General features: G+C 42.8%; 1 protein-coding gene across 1 annotated transcript in view; it reads right to left on the minus strand.

Annotated features, from left to right (window-relative positions):
- Window positions 1–12,705, minus strand: part of LOC113048251 (IQ motif and SEC7 domain-containing protein 3) — a 198,298-nt gene that overhangs the window by 184,434 nt on the left and 1,159 nt on the right.

The following is a 12,705-nucleotide window of genomic DNA, read 5'->3' on the forward strand; positions in this document are numbered from 1 at the left end:
TCCGTCACTCAGTTTCCTCGTCTTCCGAGTTTGTTTGTTGTTTGGATGGATTTATGGTTTTGACCCTTGCTTGTTGGATTCTGATTTGGACTACCCATTAAAACCACACTGCATTTGGATCTCTCGTCTACTGTGTTTCCCTGGGTTCCGATCGTAACACAGGACCATTGTAAATATAACTTGACCTAGGAATTATACACCTAAGATGCTTTGAGGGTGAGTAGAACATGGACATTTTTTTTTCCAGGTGATCTAACCCTTTAATAAGTTTACACACAAACACTTGAATATGAATAGTAACAGACCACATTTCTTTTAGGTTACAGTATGGAATCCACACTAAAAAAAAATCTTCACAATTCTACAACCAAAACAGATGCAGTTATAACCTGTAAATTGAAGGCAATTTGATGTTTTAAAGTCATCTTGCTGATGTCACTCCAATCCATTGATCATTAGTTGTTTTTGATTAAGATTAAACGGATGCATGACTCTCATAAACGTGTTTTCATAAACCTCTTTTGTATTAAATAATACAGATACAAAGCAGGTTAAGTTAAATATTATTGTACAAATAATTATAAAATGCTAAATACATGATTGAAGTTTAGCATTTTGCGTATGAATTACAAAGTTAATTATTCTTTACTTGCAATCATACAAAATAAATCCAAACAAGATTTGTAATGACGATAAAAAATGTAGACAAATAGGAATAAATGTATTGTGTCGCACTCAGCATTATATAGTTAGAGTTAGTAGTAATAGTAATAGTATTCACTCCCGCATTCACTCCTGCAATTTTTATTATATATATTTTTTTTATTTTTTTTTTTTTTTTTTTTACAGGCGTCTCCCTTTCAAATCATTGAAGTTGACAATTAGTTAAGCTTTTTTTTTACATCATGTGTACTTATTATTATAATGAGAAAACTTGTTTATACATGAGGACACTTTATTAATCCGTCCATTCTTTTCAGTTTTAATAATGCATGCTGTTTTATTAAAGGATTTTTAAAATCTAAATAAAAACGTACTTGTGACAAATATAAGCCTAATATGTAAGAAAATTCACATTTTGCATATAGATCCATGTTCGTAGTCTAGCTCGCTAAAATAGGCTACCACTTTTTATACTCCAATGAAAAGTAAACCACCATTTCTTTAGGATAAAATAACACATAATTCATATTATATGAATAACACTGCACACCTGTTAAATGTTTCAAATCTAAAATATGGTGTAAAACTGTGTAGCTTAGAGAAAATATAAACACAAGAACATAGGCTTAACATTTATGCTGCTTAAATTAATGCACATAACTTCACATTACTTGCAACCAAATACTGTGTTACTCCATGCGCATATCATCACTGTTTATCACTGCTCCATCAGTAATCTCCATTCTTTAAAGGGGGGGTGAAATGCTATTTCATGCATACTGAGTTTTTAACACTGTTAAAGAGTTGGATTCCCATGCTAAACATGGACAAAGTTTCAAAAATTAAGTTGTACGTTTGAAGGAGTATTTCTGTTCCAAAAATACTCCTTCCGGTTTGTCACAAGTTTCGGAAAGTTTTTTTCGAGTATGGCTCTGTGTGACATTAGATGGAGCGGAATTTCCTTATATGGGTCCTGAGGGCAAGTCTGCCGGAAGAGCGCGCGCTCCCGTATGGCACAACACTGAGAGCACAACAGACTTCACTGATCAGAGCGAGAGCGTCGCGAAATGTCACAAAAGACGTGTGTTTTTGGTTGCCAGGGCAAGACAACCCTGCACAGATTACCAAAAGAGAAACCGCATTAAGGGACCAGTGGATGGAGTTTATTTTTACAGAGCATCAACGGAGTTGTGCAAGTGTTTGTGTTTGTTCCCCTGCATTTCGAAGATGCTTTGACGCCGTTTGACGACGGGTTTGCACATCGTTTATTTCTTAAGGATAATGCAGTCCCAACGAAAAAGGGTCACGATCGTGTGTTGGAACCGCATGCGGTGAGTAAAACTGCTTCAAATATCTCTGTGTTATTAACTTAGCTATCGGCGTGTAAGCACATCAAGTAAACAACATGCGATGTTGTCATCAAACTGCGCGAGTAAAACTGCTTCAAATATCTCTGTGTTGTTAACTTAGCTATCGGCGCGTAAGCACATCAAGTAAACAACATGCGATGTTGTCATCAAACTGCACTTTCCACATGTAACGTTACAGCTTAAAAAAAAAAAAAAAAAAGACGACAAAGTGGAACTTAGTCATTTTCCAAAACCGCTAAGCAAATATATACAGTTTCAGTACATACCACATAGAGACATTGTTGCTGATGCTGCTCTTGTTAAATTTCAGCCTCTGGATCTGATTCTGGATCATAAATATACGCTGAATCTGACTGTTAGCCATGGTTTGTTTTGGTTGGTTTTGTCCTCACGTTGTCACAGCTTCCAGACGCGCTCAACGCAAAAGCCTACTGGCGCTCGTGATTCTTTAGCTCCGCCCACACGTCACGCCTCCAGCCACTCATGTTTTTCCAGGAAAAATCGGTACAGACTATCTTTCTCTTATGAATATATTAAAACTAAAGACTTTTTGGAGTTATGAAGGATGCAGTACTACTCTATAGGTACTCAAGATTAACAGGATATTGAGTGAAAACGAGCATTTCACCCCCCCTTTAAATAAACACTGTGGAGTTCACATCCTGTCTTATGTGATATCTGTGACAAGTACAGTATAGTCTTTTAAAGTATATTATTTCTGTAATAAGTATTATTTTATATACACTACTGTTCAAAAGTTTGGGATCACTAGTGTGAGCCGTGTCGTGGCAACGAGGGAGATTCACCTGCACGCAATCACAGCGGGCTGATCGGTCCCAGCTGAAGCGGCTGAGGAGAGGACTATAAACGCTGCGCCTCAAGGTGACATGAGAGAAGAGGATCTTCAGATGACTGAAAATAACGTTGTGTCTCTTGTCCCTCCAGAAAGCTGCGGATCGACCAGCCCGCCAACCGAGCACCGGACACCAAGTCCCCTTGCACTTAGCCGGCCGGCAAACAGGATCACGTGGCACCGAGGACGAGCACCGGACACTACAGGGTTCAGCACCACTCAAAGCACCTCTCAATAAACACACCCTCTGGGGCTCCACTTTTGCACTAATGTGTGTGATTCTTCAGCCCGTGACACTGGTGGAGAATGCGGGCAAATTACTGAAGGATCACCGACTCACATGATTGTACTGGTTCACCAAGTTGTTTTTTTCCCCCCTCTGCTTTCTCGTCAGGCGGTGACTCCCTCCCCAGCTATGGAAGAGCTTCTCAAGCACCTGACGGAAATAAGCATTCGACAGCAGCAGATCGTCGAGCAAATGGCCACTCGACAGGGCGAAACAGAGTGTGAGGTCGCCGCTCTCCGCTTCACGGCCGCTCAGCGGGCCCCGCTGCCGGACCCCCGCACACAAGCCACCCAGCTCCTGCCGAAGATGACCGTCCACGACGATATAGAGCATTATCTGGGAATGTTTGAAACCATCGCCGCTCGAGAGGACTGGCCCCGGGAAGAGTCGGCGCGGATACTGGCACCGTTGTTAACCGGGGAACCCCAGCAGGCCTACTTTTCCATGCCAGCCTGCCAAAAGGAATCCTATGATGAACTATGGAAGGAAATATTAGGGCGCGTGGGTTTGTCTCCCATTGCCGCGGCCCAATTGTTCCAAGCCTGGGAGTATAATAGTCGGTTGCCAGCCCGCGCCCAAGCAGCCGAACTCAGCCGCCTCGCCCATCATTGGTTACTCGCCGGGAGCCCCAGTGCCGCCCAAGTGGCCGAACGTGTCGTCGTGGACCGGTATTTGTGCGCCCTACCACGGCCCCTTGGTAGGGGGCCGGAATGAGGAATCCCCACACCGTGGGAGAGCTCGTCGAGGCCGTTGAGCTAGCGGAGATGACGATGTGACGAGAGACTGGGGAGCGAGCACCGACATTTCCCCGGAGGGTGTACCAGGAGCGACGCATGCCAGAGGGCACCCAGCACACAGTCAGCAGGTCGGCGGTTCCCGGCATACAGGATGAGCCGATGCACACGGAGCCACCACCCTCTCCCAATCGCGCCTGGCTGGCAGGCTGTGCTGTCCATTTGGAGCCACCACGAGGGGCACCCCAGACCGAGGTTTCCATTAACGGCTGACCATATACAGCCCTGTTGGACTCGGGAAGTGCGGTAAGACTGGTCCAGTCCTCCTTGTTTCCACCTGGGATCGCAAAACACCACTCAATGAGTCCGGGACAGGTTCCATTGAGACATGGAGAGGCATGGAGGCGAAGATCAAGCGGTTTTGTCAGGCCTGCCCAGACTGCCAAAGGACGGTACCCCCGAAGCCATTCCACTGTGCAAATCCACATCCAAAGCCATCGCCCAGGAGCTCTTCCTGCTGTGCAGCCGGGTCGGCATACCCCAGGAGATACTGACCGACCAGGGCACCCCCATCGTGTCCCGGACGATGGCTGACCTCTGTCACCTCCTAAAGGTCAAGCCGCTTCGGACCACCGTGTATCACCCGCAGACCGATGGGCTGATTGAAAGGTTCAACAAAACCTTAAAGCAGATGCTCCGCCGCGTGGCTGCGGGTGACCAACGGGATTGGGATCAAATGCTGCCATACGTCCTCTTTGGCATCCGGGAAGTCCCCCAGGCCTCCACAGGATTCACCCCATTCAAGCTTCTGTTTGGGCGGCAGCCCCGTGGCCTGCTTGATGTCGCCCGAGAGGCCTGGGAGCAGCAGCCGACCGCCCATCGAACCACGATCAAGCACGTGAGGGAGATGAGGGAGAGAATCGACTGTGTCATGCCCCAAATCCGGGAGCTCCTGGCGGCCGCCCAAGAAGCTCAACGTCAACGATACGACCGGGCGGCCCAGCCACGGGAATTCCAGCCAGGTGACTACGTCTTAGTGCTCGTCCCAACAGCGGCATGTAAATGCCTCACCATATGGCAAGGCCCGTACATCATCGCAGAGAAGGTGGGGCCCGTGACTTACAGAGTACGCCAGCCGGGGCGCCGGAAGGAAAGCCAACTGTACCACATCAATCTCCTGAAGCGCTGGGAGGGGACGAGGACTCAGGTTGCGGCCCTAGCCGCCTCCTCGCCCGTGGTTGTTGACGTCAGCCCCCACCTGTTGGCCGCACCAGAAGACCAAGCTCCAACATCTGGTCGGTCAGTTCTCTGATGTGTTCTCCCCACGGCCTGGGCGTACCAACCTACTGCAGCATGACGTCCGCACACCACAAGGGACCATTGTGCGACAGCGGCCCTGTCAAATCCCGGAGGACCAGCGACACGCAGTCCAAGGGGAGGTACAAGAGATGCTGAAGCTAGGGGTGATCGAGCCCTCCCGCAGTCCTTGGTCCAGTCCCATAGTCATGGTCCCAAAAACCGGACGGCACCCTCCGGTTCTGTAACGACTTCCGCTGCCTAAACGAGGTCTCTGAGTTAGACGGATACCCGATGCCCCGTGCTGATGAGCTGCTGGAGCAGCTGGGGAGAGCCCAGTTCATATCCATGCTCGATATCACCAAGGGCTATTGGCAGGTACCGTTAACAGAGACCGCCAAACCGAAGACCACCTTCTCCACCCCCACTGGCCACTGGCAGTACCGGGTTCTCCCTTCGGACTGCACGGGGCTCCAGCTACCTTCCAGAGGATGATGGACATCGTGCTGAGACCCCATCAAGCTTATGCTGGGTAAGCGGCGTACGGCGGGTAGGGCTCACCGCCAACCCCAAGAAATGCCACCTCGCCCTACCTGTAGCACAGTACCTCGGGTTCCAGGTGGGCCGGGGCCTGATCCGTCCGCAACAGGGAAAAGTGACAGCCATTCTCTCGGCCCCGAGGCCCTCCACCAAGAAACAGGTACGGGCCTCCTTGGGGTTGGCCGGATAGTACAGATGTTTCATCCCTAACTTCTCTCCCCTAGCGACAGCCCTGACAGACCTCACTAAGAAGGGACAGCCGGAGAAGGTAAAGTGGGGAACCCCAGAAGAAGAGGCGTTCAGGAGGGTAAAGGTAGCGCTTACGTCTGAGCCAGTGTTGCGCGCTCCCGACTTTAACTGTCCCTTCTTATTGCAGACGGACGCATCCGACACCGGGTTGGGAGCCATCCTGTCCCAAGTGCAAGATAGTGAGGAGCACAAGGTGGTCTACATCAGCCGAAAGCTGTCCACAACAGAACAACGGTATGCAGCAGTGGAGAAGGAGGCGCTGGCCGTCAAGTGGGCAGTCCTGGAGCTGAAATATTACCTACTGGGACGGAAGTTCACCCTCTTCACCGATCATGCCCCGTTACAGTGGATGGCCCGGGCTAAGGACACCAATGCCCGGGTGACTCGGTGGTTCCTGGTGCTTCAGGACTTCCACTTTGATGTGCGACATCGAGCTGGAACCGCCAACGCCAATGCGGATGGCCTCTCCCGCCTGTGGACAGCTTTCACAGGTCTGTCAGGTACTCTTCCTCCCCCAGCCCCCACCTCCCCCCTCGCCCGAGGAGCCAGAACGACGCTTGGGGGGGGGGGATGTGAGCAGTGTCCTGGGCACCTATCAGCGTCGCCCTGGCAACGAGGGAGATTAACCTGCACGCAATCACAGCGGGCTGATCGGTCTCAGCTGAAGCGGCTGAGGAGAGGACTATAAACACTGCGCCTGAAGGTGACATGAGAGAAGAGGATCTTCAGATGACTGAAACTAACGTTGTGTCTCTTGTCCCTCCAGAAAGCTGCGGATCGACCAGCCCGCCAACCGAGCACCGGACACCAAGTCCCCTTGCACTCAGGCGGCCGGCAAACAGGATCCCGTGGCACCGAGGACGAGCACCGGACACTACAGGATTCAGCACCACTCAAAGCACCTCCGGGGTTTCACTTTTGCACTAAACCCTGTCGTGTGATTCTTCAGCCTGTGACACTAGGGAATGTTCTTGTTTCCATGAAAACACGCATTAAATTAGTTTCAATAGCCAATTTAGCAAATGAAAAGGACATGTTCTCATTGTCAGAGTTAGAAATAATGATTTTATTTTAAACAATGAATGTGTTCTTTAAACTTCACTTTCATCAAAAAAGAGAACTAATGGGGTAAAGTCATGTGAAATATTGATATGATTCATTATGACTGGTTATGTTTGCCTTTGTTCCATGCAATAAATCCTGTCTCTTGTGTTTGTGCTCATAAGCTAATTAGCTTGAATTAAAATATAATGGTGTTAAAGGTGCAGTAGGGAACTTTTGTAAAAAAAAATATTTTTTACATATTTATTAAACCTGTCATTATGTCCTGACAGTAGAATATGAGACAGATAATCTGTGAAAAAAATGAAGGTCCTCTGGCTCCTCCCAGTGGTCCTATTGCCATTTGCAGGAATATCATCGCTCCCAGTAAAAAACAACCAATCAGAGCTGCGGTCCGTAACTTTGTGTTCAAAATGTAGAAAAATGTATATAATAAGCGAGTACACCATGAATCAATTTTCCAAACCGTGTTTTTGGAATCACTAGGGTGCACCTATAATAAGTGTTTATATTCGGACTATTTTAGATTGCTTCGGGGGTACCGCGGTGGAGTAACCCAGTACCTTTGTGATTCTTCATAGACATAAACAGAGAGAAGTAGTTCCGGCTACGATGTTCTACCACAAGACGCAAGCAGTTCTGTTTATTAACCGCCAGAGCGTCAAAAGTTCCCTACCGCAGCTTTAATGGGAAGACTCATTTTAAAAATGAAACACAACCACTTGTTTATGTGAAAATAAGACTTAAAATGGCATGAAAACATGATATGTGGGAGCATGGGCGTAAAAATACACAAGGTATGTGTGGGACATGTCTCTCCACTTTTAATAAAATGTCAATTTGTCGCCCACACTTTCTTCTGGCAAGTGTGTTCAAGTAGAGACCAGTGTGAATAAATCCAAATTTACATGCAAAGTTACAAGATAGTCTTTGCATGACCTGGGGTTTTTCTTTTATTTATTTTTTTATTTTTTTATTTTTTTTATGGGGTATCCAAAATGAGGCAAAGGGAACATTATGGAGCACCAAACATTTTCATGCAGTGTATGTTTCATTCATATTTGAAGCCGGAGGCTGCTCTCCCACAAAAAGTCCTATTTGGTTAATTTGGTTGCATAGCAAAAGACGGATGTATAATTTGAGGCAACAAAATTTAAAAACATATATTTCATTAATATTAATTACAGCCAAAGGAGTTCTCCATTTAGAACAGTTGCTGACTTTAGATTACATTTCATGGAACTCAATTATGAAAAAACGTAGGGTTTTATAGCATATTTGGACGTGCTGCTTTATAGTATATTCTTAGCATTCCAATCATTCTGTGTTCCAGGATATTTCAGCAAACACAGATGCCAAATACAACAGATGGCGTTTAAACCTGAGTGCATGTGTGCTTTGAGGTCTGTGACATCAGCTGAGAAATATATTAAGCTGCTGACTGGAAAATATTGGCCTACAGATATGTAGGCCTCAACTAACAATTAGCATGTGCATTATTCAAATTAAGGACTTATATAATCCAGGTCTTCTAAATGCCACTATTACCCAATACTGCAATCAATATGGTAAGTAAATATAAACACTCCCTTATAAAACATGCATTCAGAAATATAACATATTTCTAAGGTATGCCATCTGTCATTCAGTGTGTAATGCTATAAAATCACATCTGCCTATCAGTTACACCAGACTCTCACTGAGATCTTAAACAGTTTTGGCTTTCAAAATGTCTAACTGGTAAAGGGAAAGTTGATGATGCCAAAGGTGGTGGTTAAAATTGAGAACTAGTTTCTTAATCTAATTAAATGTGAGTTTATGTTGTCACTGCATACCCAAGTACACTGGGCATATATGCGTGTGTGTGTGTGTGTGTGTGTGTGCGTGTGTGTGTTTGTGTGTGTGTGTATATATATATATATATATATATATATATATATATATATATATATATATATATATATATATGTATATAGTAGCATACAGTCTAACCAACATTCCCTTGTGGCTTATTAATTTTATCCTTCCATTTTAACTTTCAAGTGTGATTTATGACTACCATTAATCTTAGTTAGCACATTAATTCCGCAGCACGCAGGTTCATCTGACCTGTGCTCTTTCAGATCCCAGCTGTGGTGACTCACTGTGACATCTGGTATATGCACAAAAAAAAAAAAAAAAAAACATTATATATCCTTCTTAAGTGGATGGTTTTAAGGAGATAAAGCCTCAAATCCAAGATACAACCAAACTCAAATCAACTCAGATGTGTCAGATTACTAATGCAAAGCAATTATGTTGCATTCTCAGTTTTTCTTAAAGCAATGCTAACATCAACATTTCTGTGGTCAGTTTTCACTTTCCAATGTTTGAAGAGAACCTACCAAATAAGTTACAGGTATATCTTATATCTAATATGTTCACATCCCTTTAGGTGAATAAAAACGTCTGGCATCTGTCCTATTGAAAAATCCGGTGAGTGACGCTAAAAGCTTAACGCTTTGTTGTATTTTAAAATAATTATAAACCTAAACTAATCCCTTCCCTAAACCAGACCAACAGGGTTAACAAAAGCAAGTGTGGTATCAAAACTCATTTGCTAAAGCAACTATGCAATGTTAGCTTCTTTTGAGCTCTTTTCATGACTATTGTTTCACAGGACTCGTACTGAAAGCCTCCACATTGCAAGTGTAATGCTGTGCCAGGTGATCTCCTATGCAAGTTTAGTATGTAATTTTTTTTTTTTTTTTTAATTCATACATTCAGTTTGATTTAAGTGTGACAAACAACTTTTACCATAATGCATGATTAGTAAACAGCATGCATTCTGATGTTTGCACTGCATGCATTCTGATGTTTGCACATTATCGTAATGTGTAAAGGGGCTGCTTTTTTTAAGTAAAAGCAGAGGTGCGATGCTTCGAAATTTATAAAAGCGCTTTTATTTAATCTTCTGCTACAATTTAGTGTTATTTGAGCTGAAATGTTGTTTTCATCATTTTTACAGTCGTTTTAGGGTTTTAGTATTATATTGTCACATTATATTGCCATATACATTATCATGTATTGTATAACATTTTACACAGAAAAGGTAAGAAAGTGATTTTGTCACACTAAAATCATGTTACAATGCATATTGTTTATGTCCTGTGGCTATACTATTGAAACAATGAGTATTTTACAGTTTATAGGGTCAACTGTGGGATCAAGTGCCTCACTGTAAGCCAGTTTTTCTTTTACCTTTTTTTTTTTTTAAAGAAAAGAAGCAACCAATCAAAATCAATTAAAAGTCAACTACACTTATGCTGGACTTGGGATATCTCTTTAATATCTTCTATTACTCAGCTGATTTGATTTAATAACTTTCTACAGTATTCACTTTATTTTTGTCTTAAATTTGATCTTAATCAGGTTGCGAGTTAATACCTAAAGAAAATGATTTTACTCTCCCACTTTCAGATTGTAAGTGTCATCAGTCCAGTTACACCACAACATCATAGCAAGATAAAGCCAGATATTATTTGTTCAGCAGATTCGTAGAAAGTACCATAAAATGACCTTTGATATTAAAGAGGATTTACTGAGGCAATCTGTATGAGTTGGTTTTCTTGAGTTGTGTTAACAAAAGCCAGTGTGTTAAAACACCCCAAAAATCTATAGAGTACACTCACATCCAGAATTGATTGTAATTCATATTCATTATCTGCAGAACCATGTGTAAAGCAATCAAATCAAATTAAATATTACTACTTCTTTGTTCTAGGGTGCACTAAAGCGTCCCTATTAATTTCACATAAGTACTGAATAATTATGAACGCAGTGTATTTAATATGTGATTACAGATAGAAAGTTGTGTAATGACACATTGTTAGTATTTTTGTATCCAATCTTTTTTAAATACTCTAGTAATGTATCTAGTTTATTCACTATAGAGTAATATTTAAAATCCTACATGTATTGGAAGGTTTCCCTGCAATAGGAAATTACAGGTGTGCTGCGGAGGATTTAAAAGGTTAAAATTTCATTCTTCAAGGATACTTTATCCTCTTGGTGACCATAATTGCCATATTGGTTTTGAAAATACTAGTTATTGCTTTGTGATATTTTGGAATTTCTACCAATTTATCAAAATTATGATTCATAGAATGTTTCAGTTGATTCACATACATACATGAAATTGGAATAGTAATTCTGTAAACTTTGATGCATTTTCAATTTCTACACTCTAAAATGTTTTGTCAGGTATAGCTGCTGCTTATTCTTCATGTGGTAGTATATACTAGTTATTCAAAAAGAAGGGGTCATATGATGCTGCTAAAAATAACATTATTTGGTAAATTTGGTGTAATACAATGTGCTTATGTGGTTTAAGGTTAAAAAAAAAAAAAAACATTATTTTCTATATAATGCACATTATTGTTTCTCCTCTATCCCCCGCCTTCTGAAACGCGTAGATTTGTATAAGTGAGATGTGCTCTGATTGGCCAACTATCCAGTGCGATTGGGCGAATGCATCAAGCGTGGGACAGCAATGTTACATCCCTTAACATATGCCGTCTCCCAGGCCAGCAGCACGAGACTAAGTCCAGCTGCTCTGCTCGTCCACATCCCATCATCGGTTCTCTTTTAGCAGTTCAGTCAATGTACTGTTAGGAGTAACTGAATAACTCGGGATATTGGTTTATTTTGCGTCAAGAGGGAGTGTAAGGCACATTGATAAACCAAATAACTTAAGTAATTTGTGGATTAGTGCATACTGGAGACGTGAACCATTTGATTTGGTGAACTGGTTCGACCGAGAAGATCTGGTTAAATAGAAAGATTTGTTTGCGATTCAGACATCTATAGACGAGACAAAACCAATATAATCCATTACCAATTAGGTATTTGTTGCATCCAGTTGTGACATATTTACTGATTATAATGACTTACACTGTCTTTTTACGCATTACATTGCATATGAAACCATGTTTGCATTTGTGATCTGAGAAACAACAGACAAGCCGGCTCTGCACTGCTCAAAACTTGAGTTTGAATAATCATTGGCAATTTAATTACATATAAATAGCGTACTTACAATCTGTGAGTCAGAAGCGCCAGACTGTCCTTACAGCGTTTGAACTGCCAGACTTTAAACAGCCATTGTGTCACAGATGCATTGCAGGCTACTGGTCCAGGAAACAGCCATCATCCTCCATAAAATGCACTGCACACATCTAAATATTTGGGTTGGACTGTTCTGGAACAGTGTTGAAATACAACTGAACTGCTGGTTTCTAGTAGTGTCCTCTTTTGGAAGGCCAAACAAGTAGTTTCTCTTTCACAGCAAAACACACAGTCACTCCACGACATGGCAGCAGTGGCAACAGAGAGAATAAAAGTTACTCCTTCTTTCTTTGCGTGAAAATTTGGACGGCGTTATGTAAATCTTCCCACATAGTGACATAGAGGTATGGGGGCGTTTTTGAACAAGCCGTTTTGGTGGGTGTGGACGAGTCTTAACTTTGATAAAGAATCTCTCTTTGGATTTGAGATTTTAGTCTTTGCAACTTTATAGATCTTTTTTATGCACCAAGAGCTTGTAACACTTCAAAGAGAAAGGAATAACTGAAATCACATCATATGAACCCTTTAAAACTATTAATTAGTATA

This window comes from Carassius auratus, chromosome 29 (genome assembly GCF_003368295.1).
Source record: "Carassius auratus strain Wakin chromosome 29, ASM336829v1, whole genome shotgun sequence".
In the NCBI taxonomy this organism is placed as follows: Eukaryota; Metazoa; Chordata; class Actinopteri; order Cypriniformes; family Cyprinidae; genus Carassius; species Carassius auratus.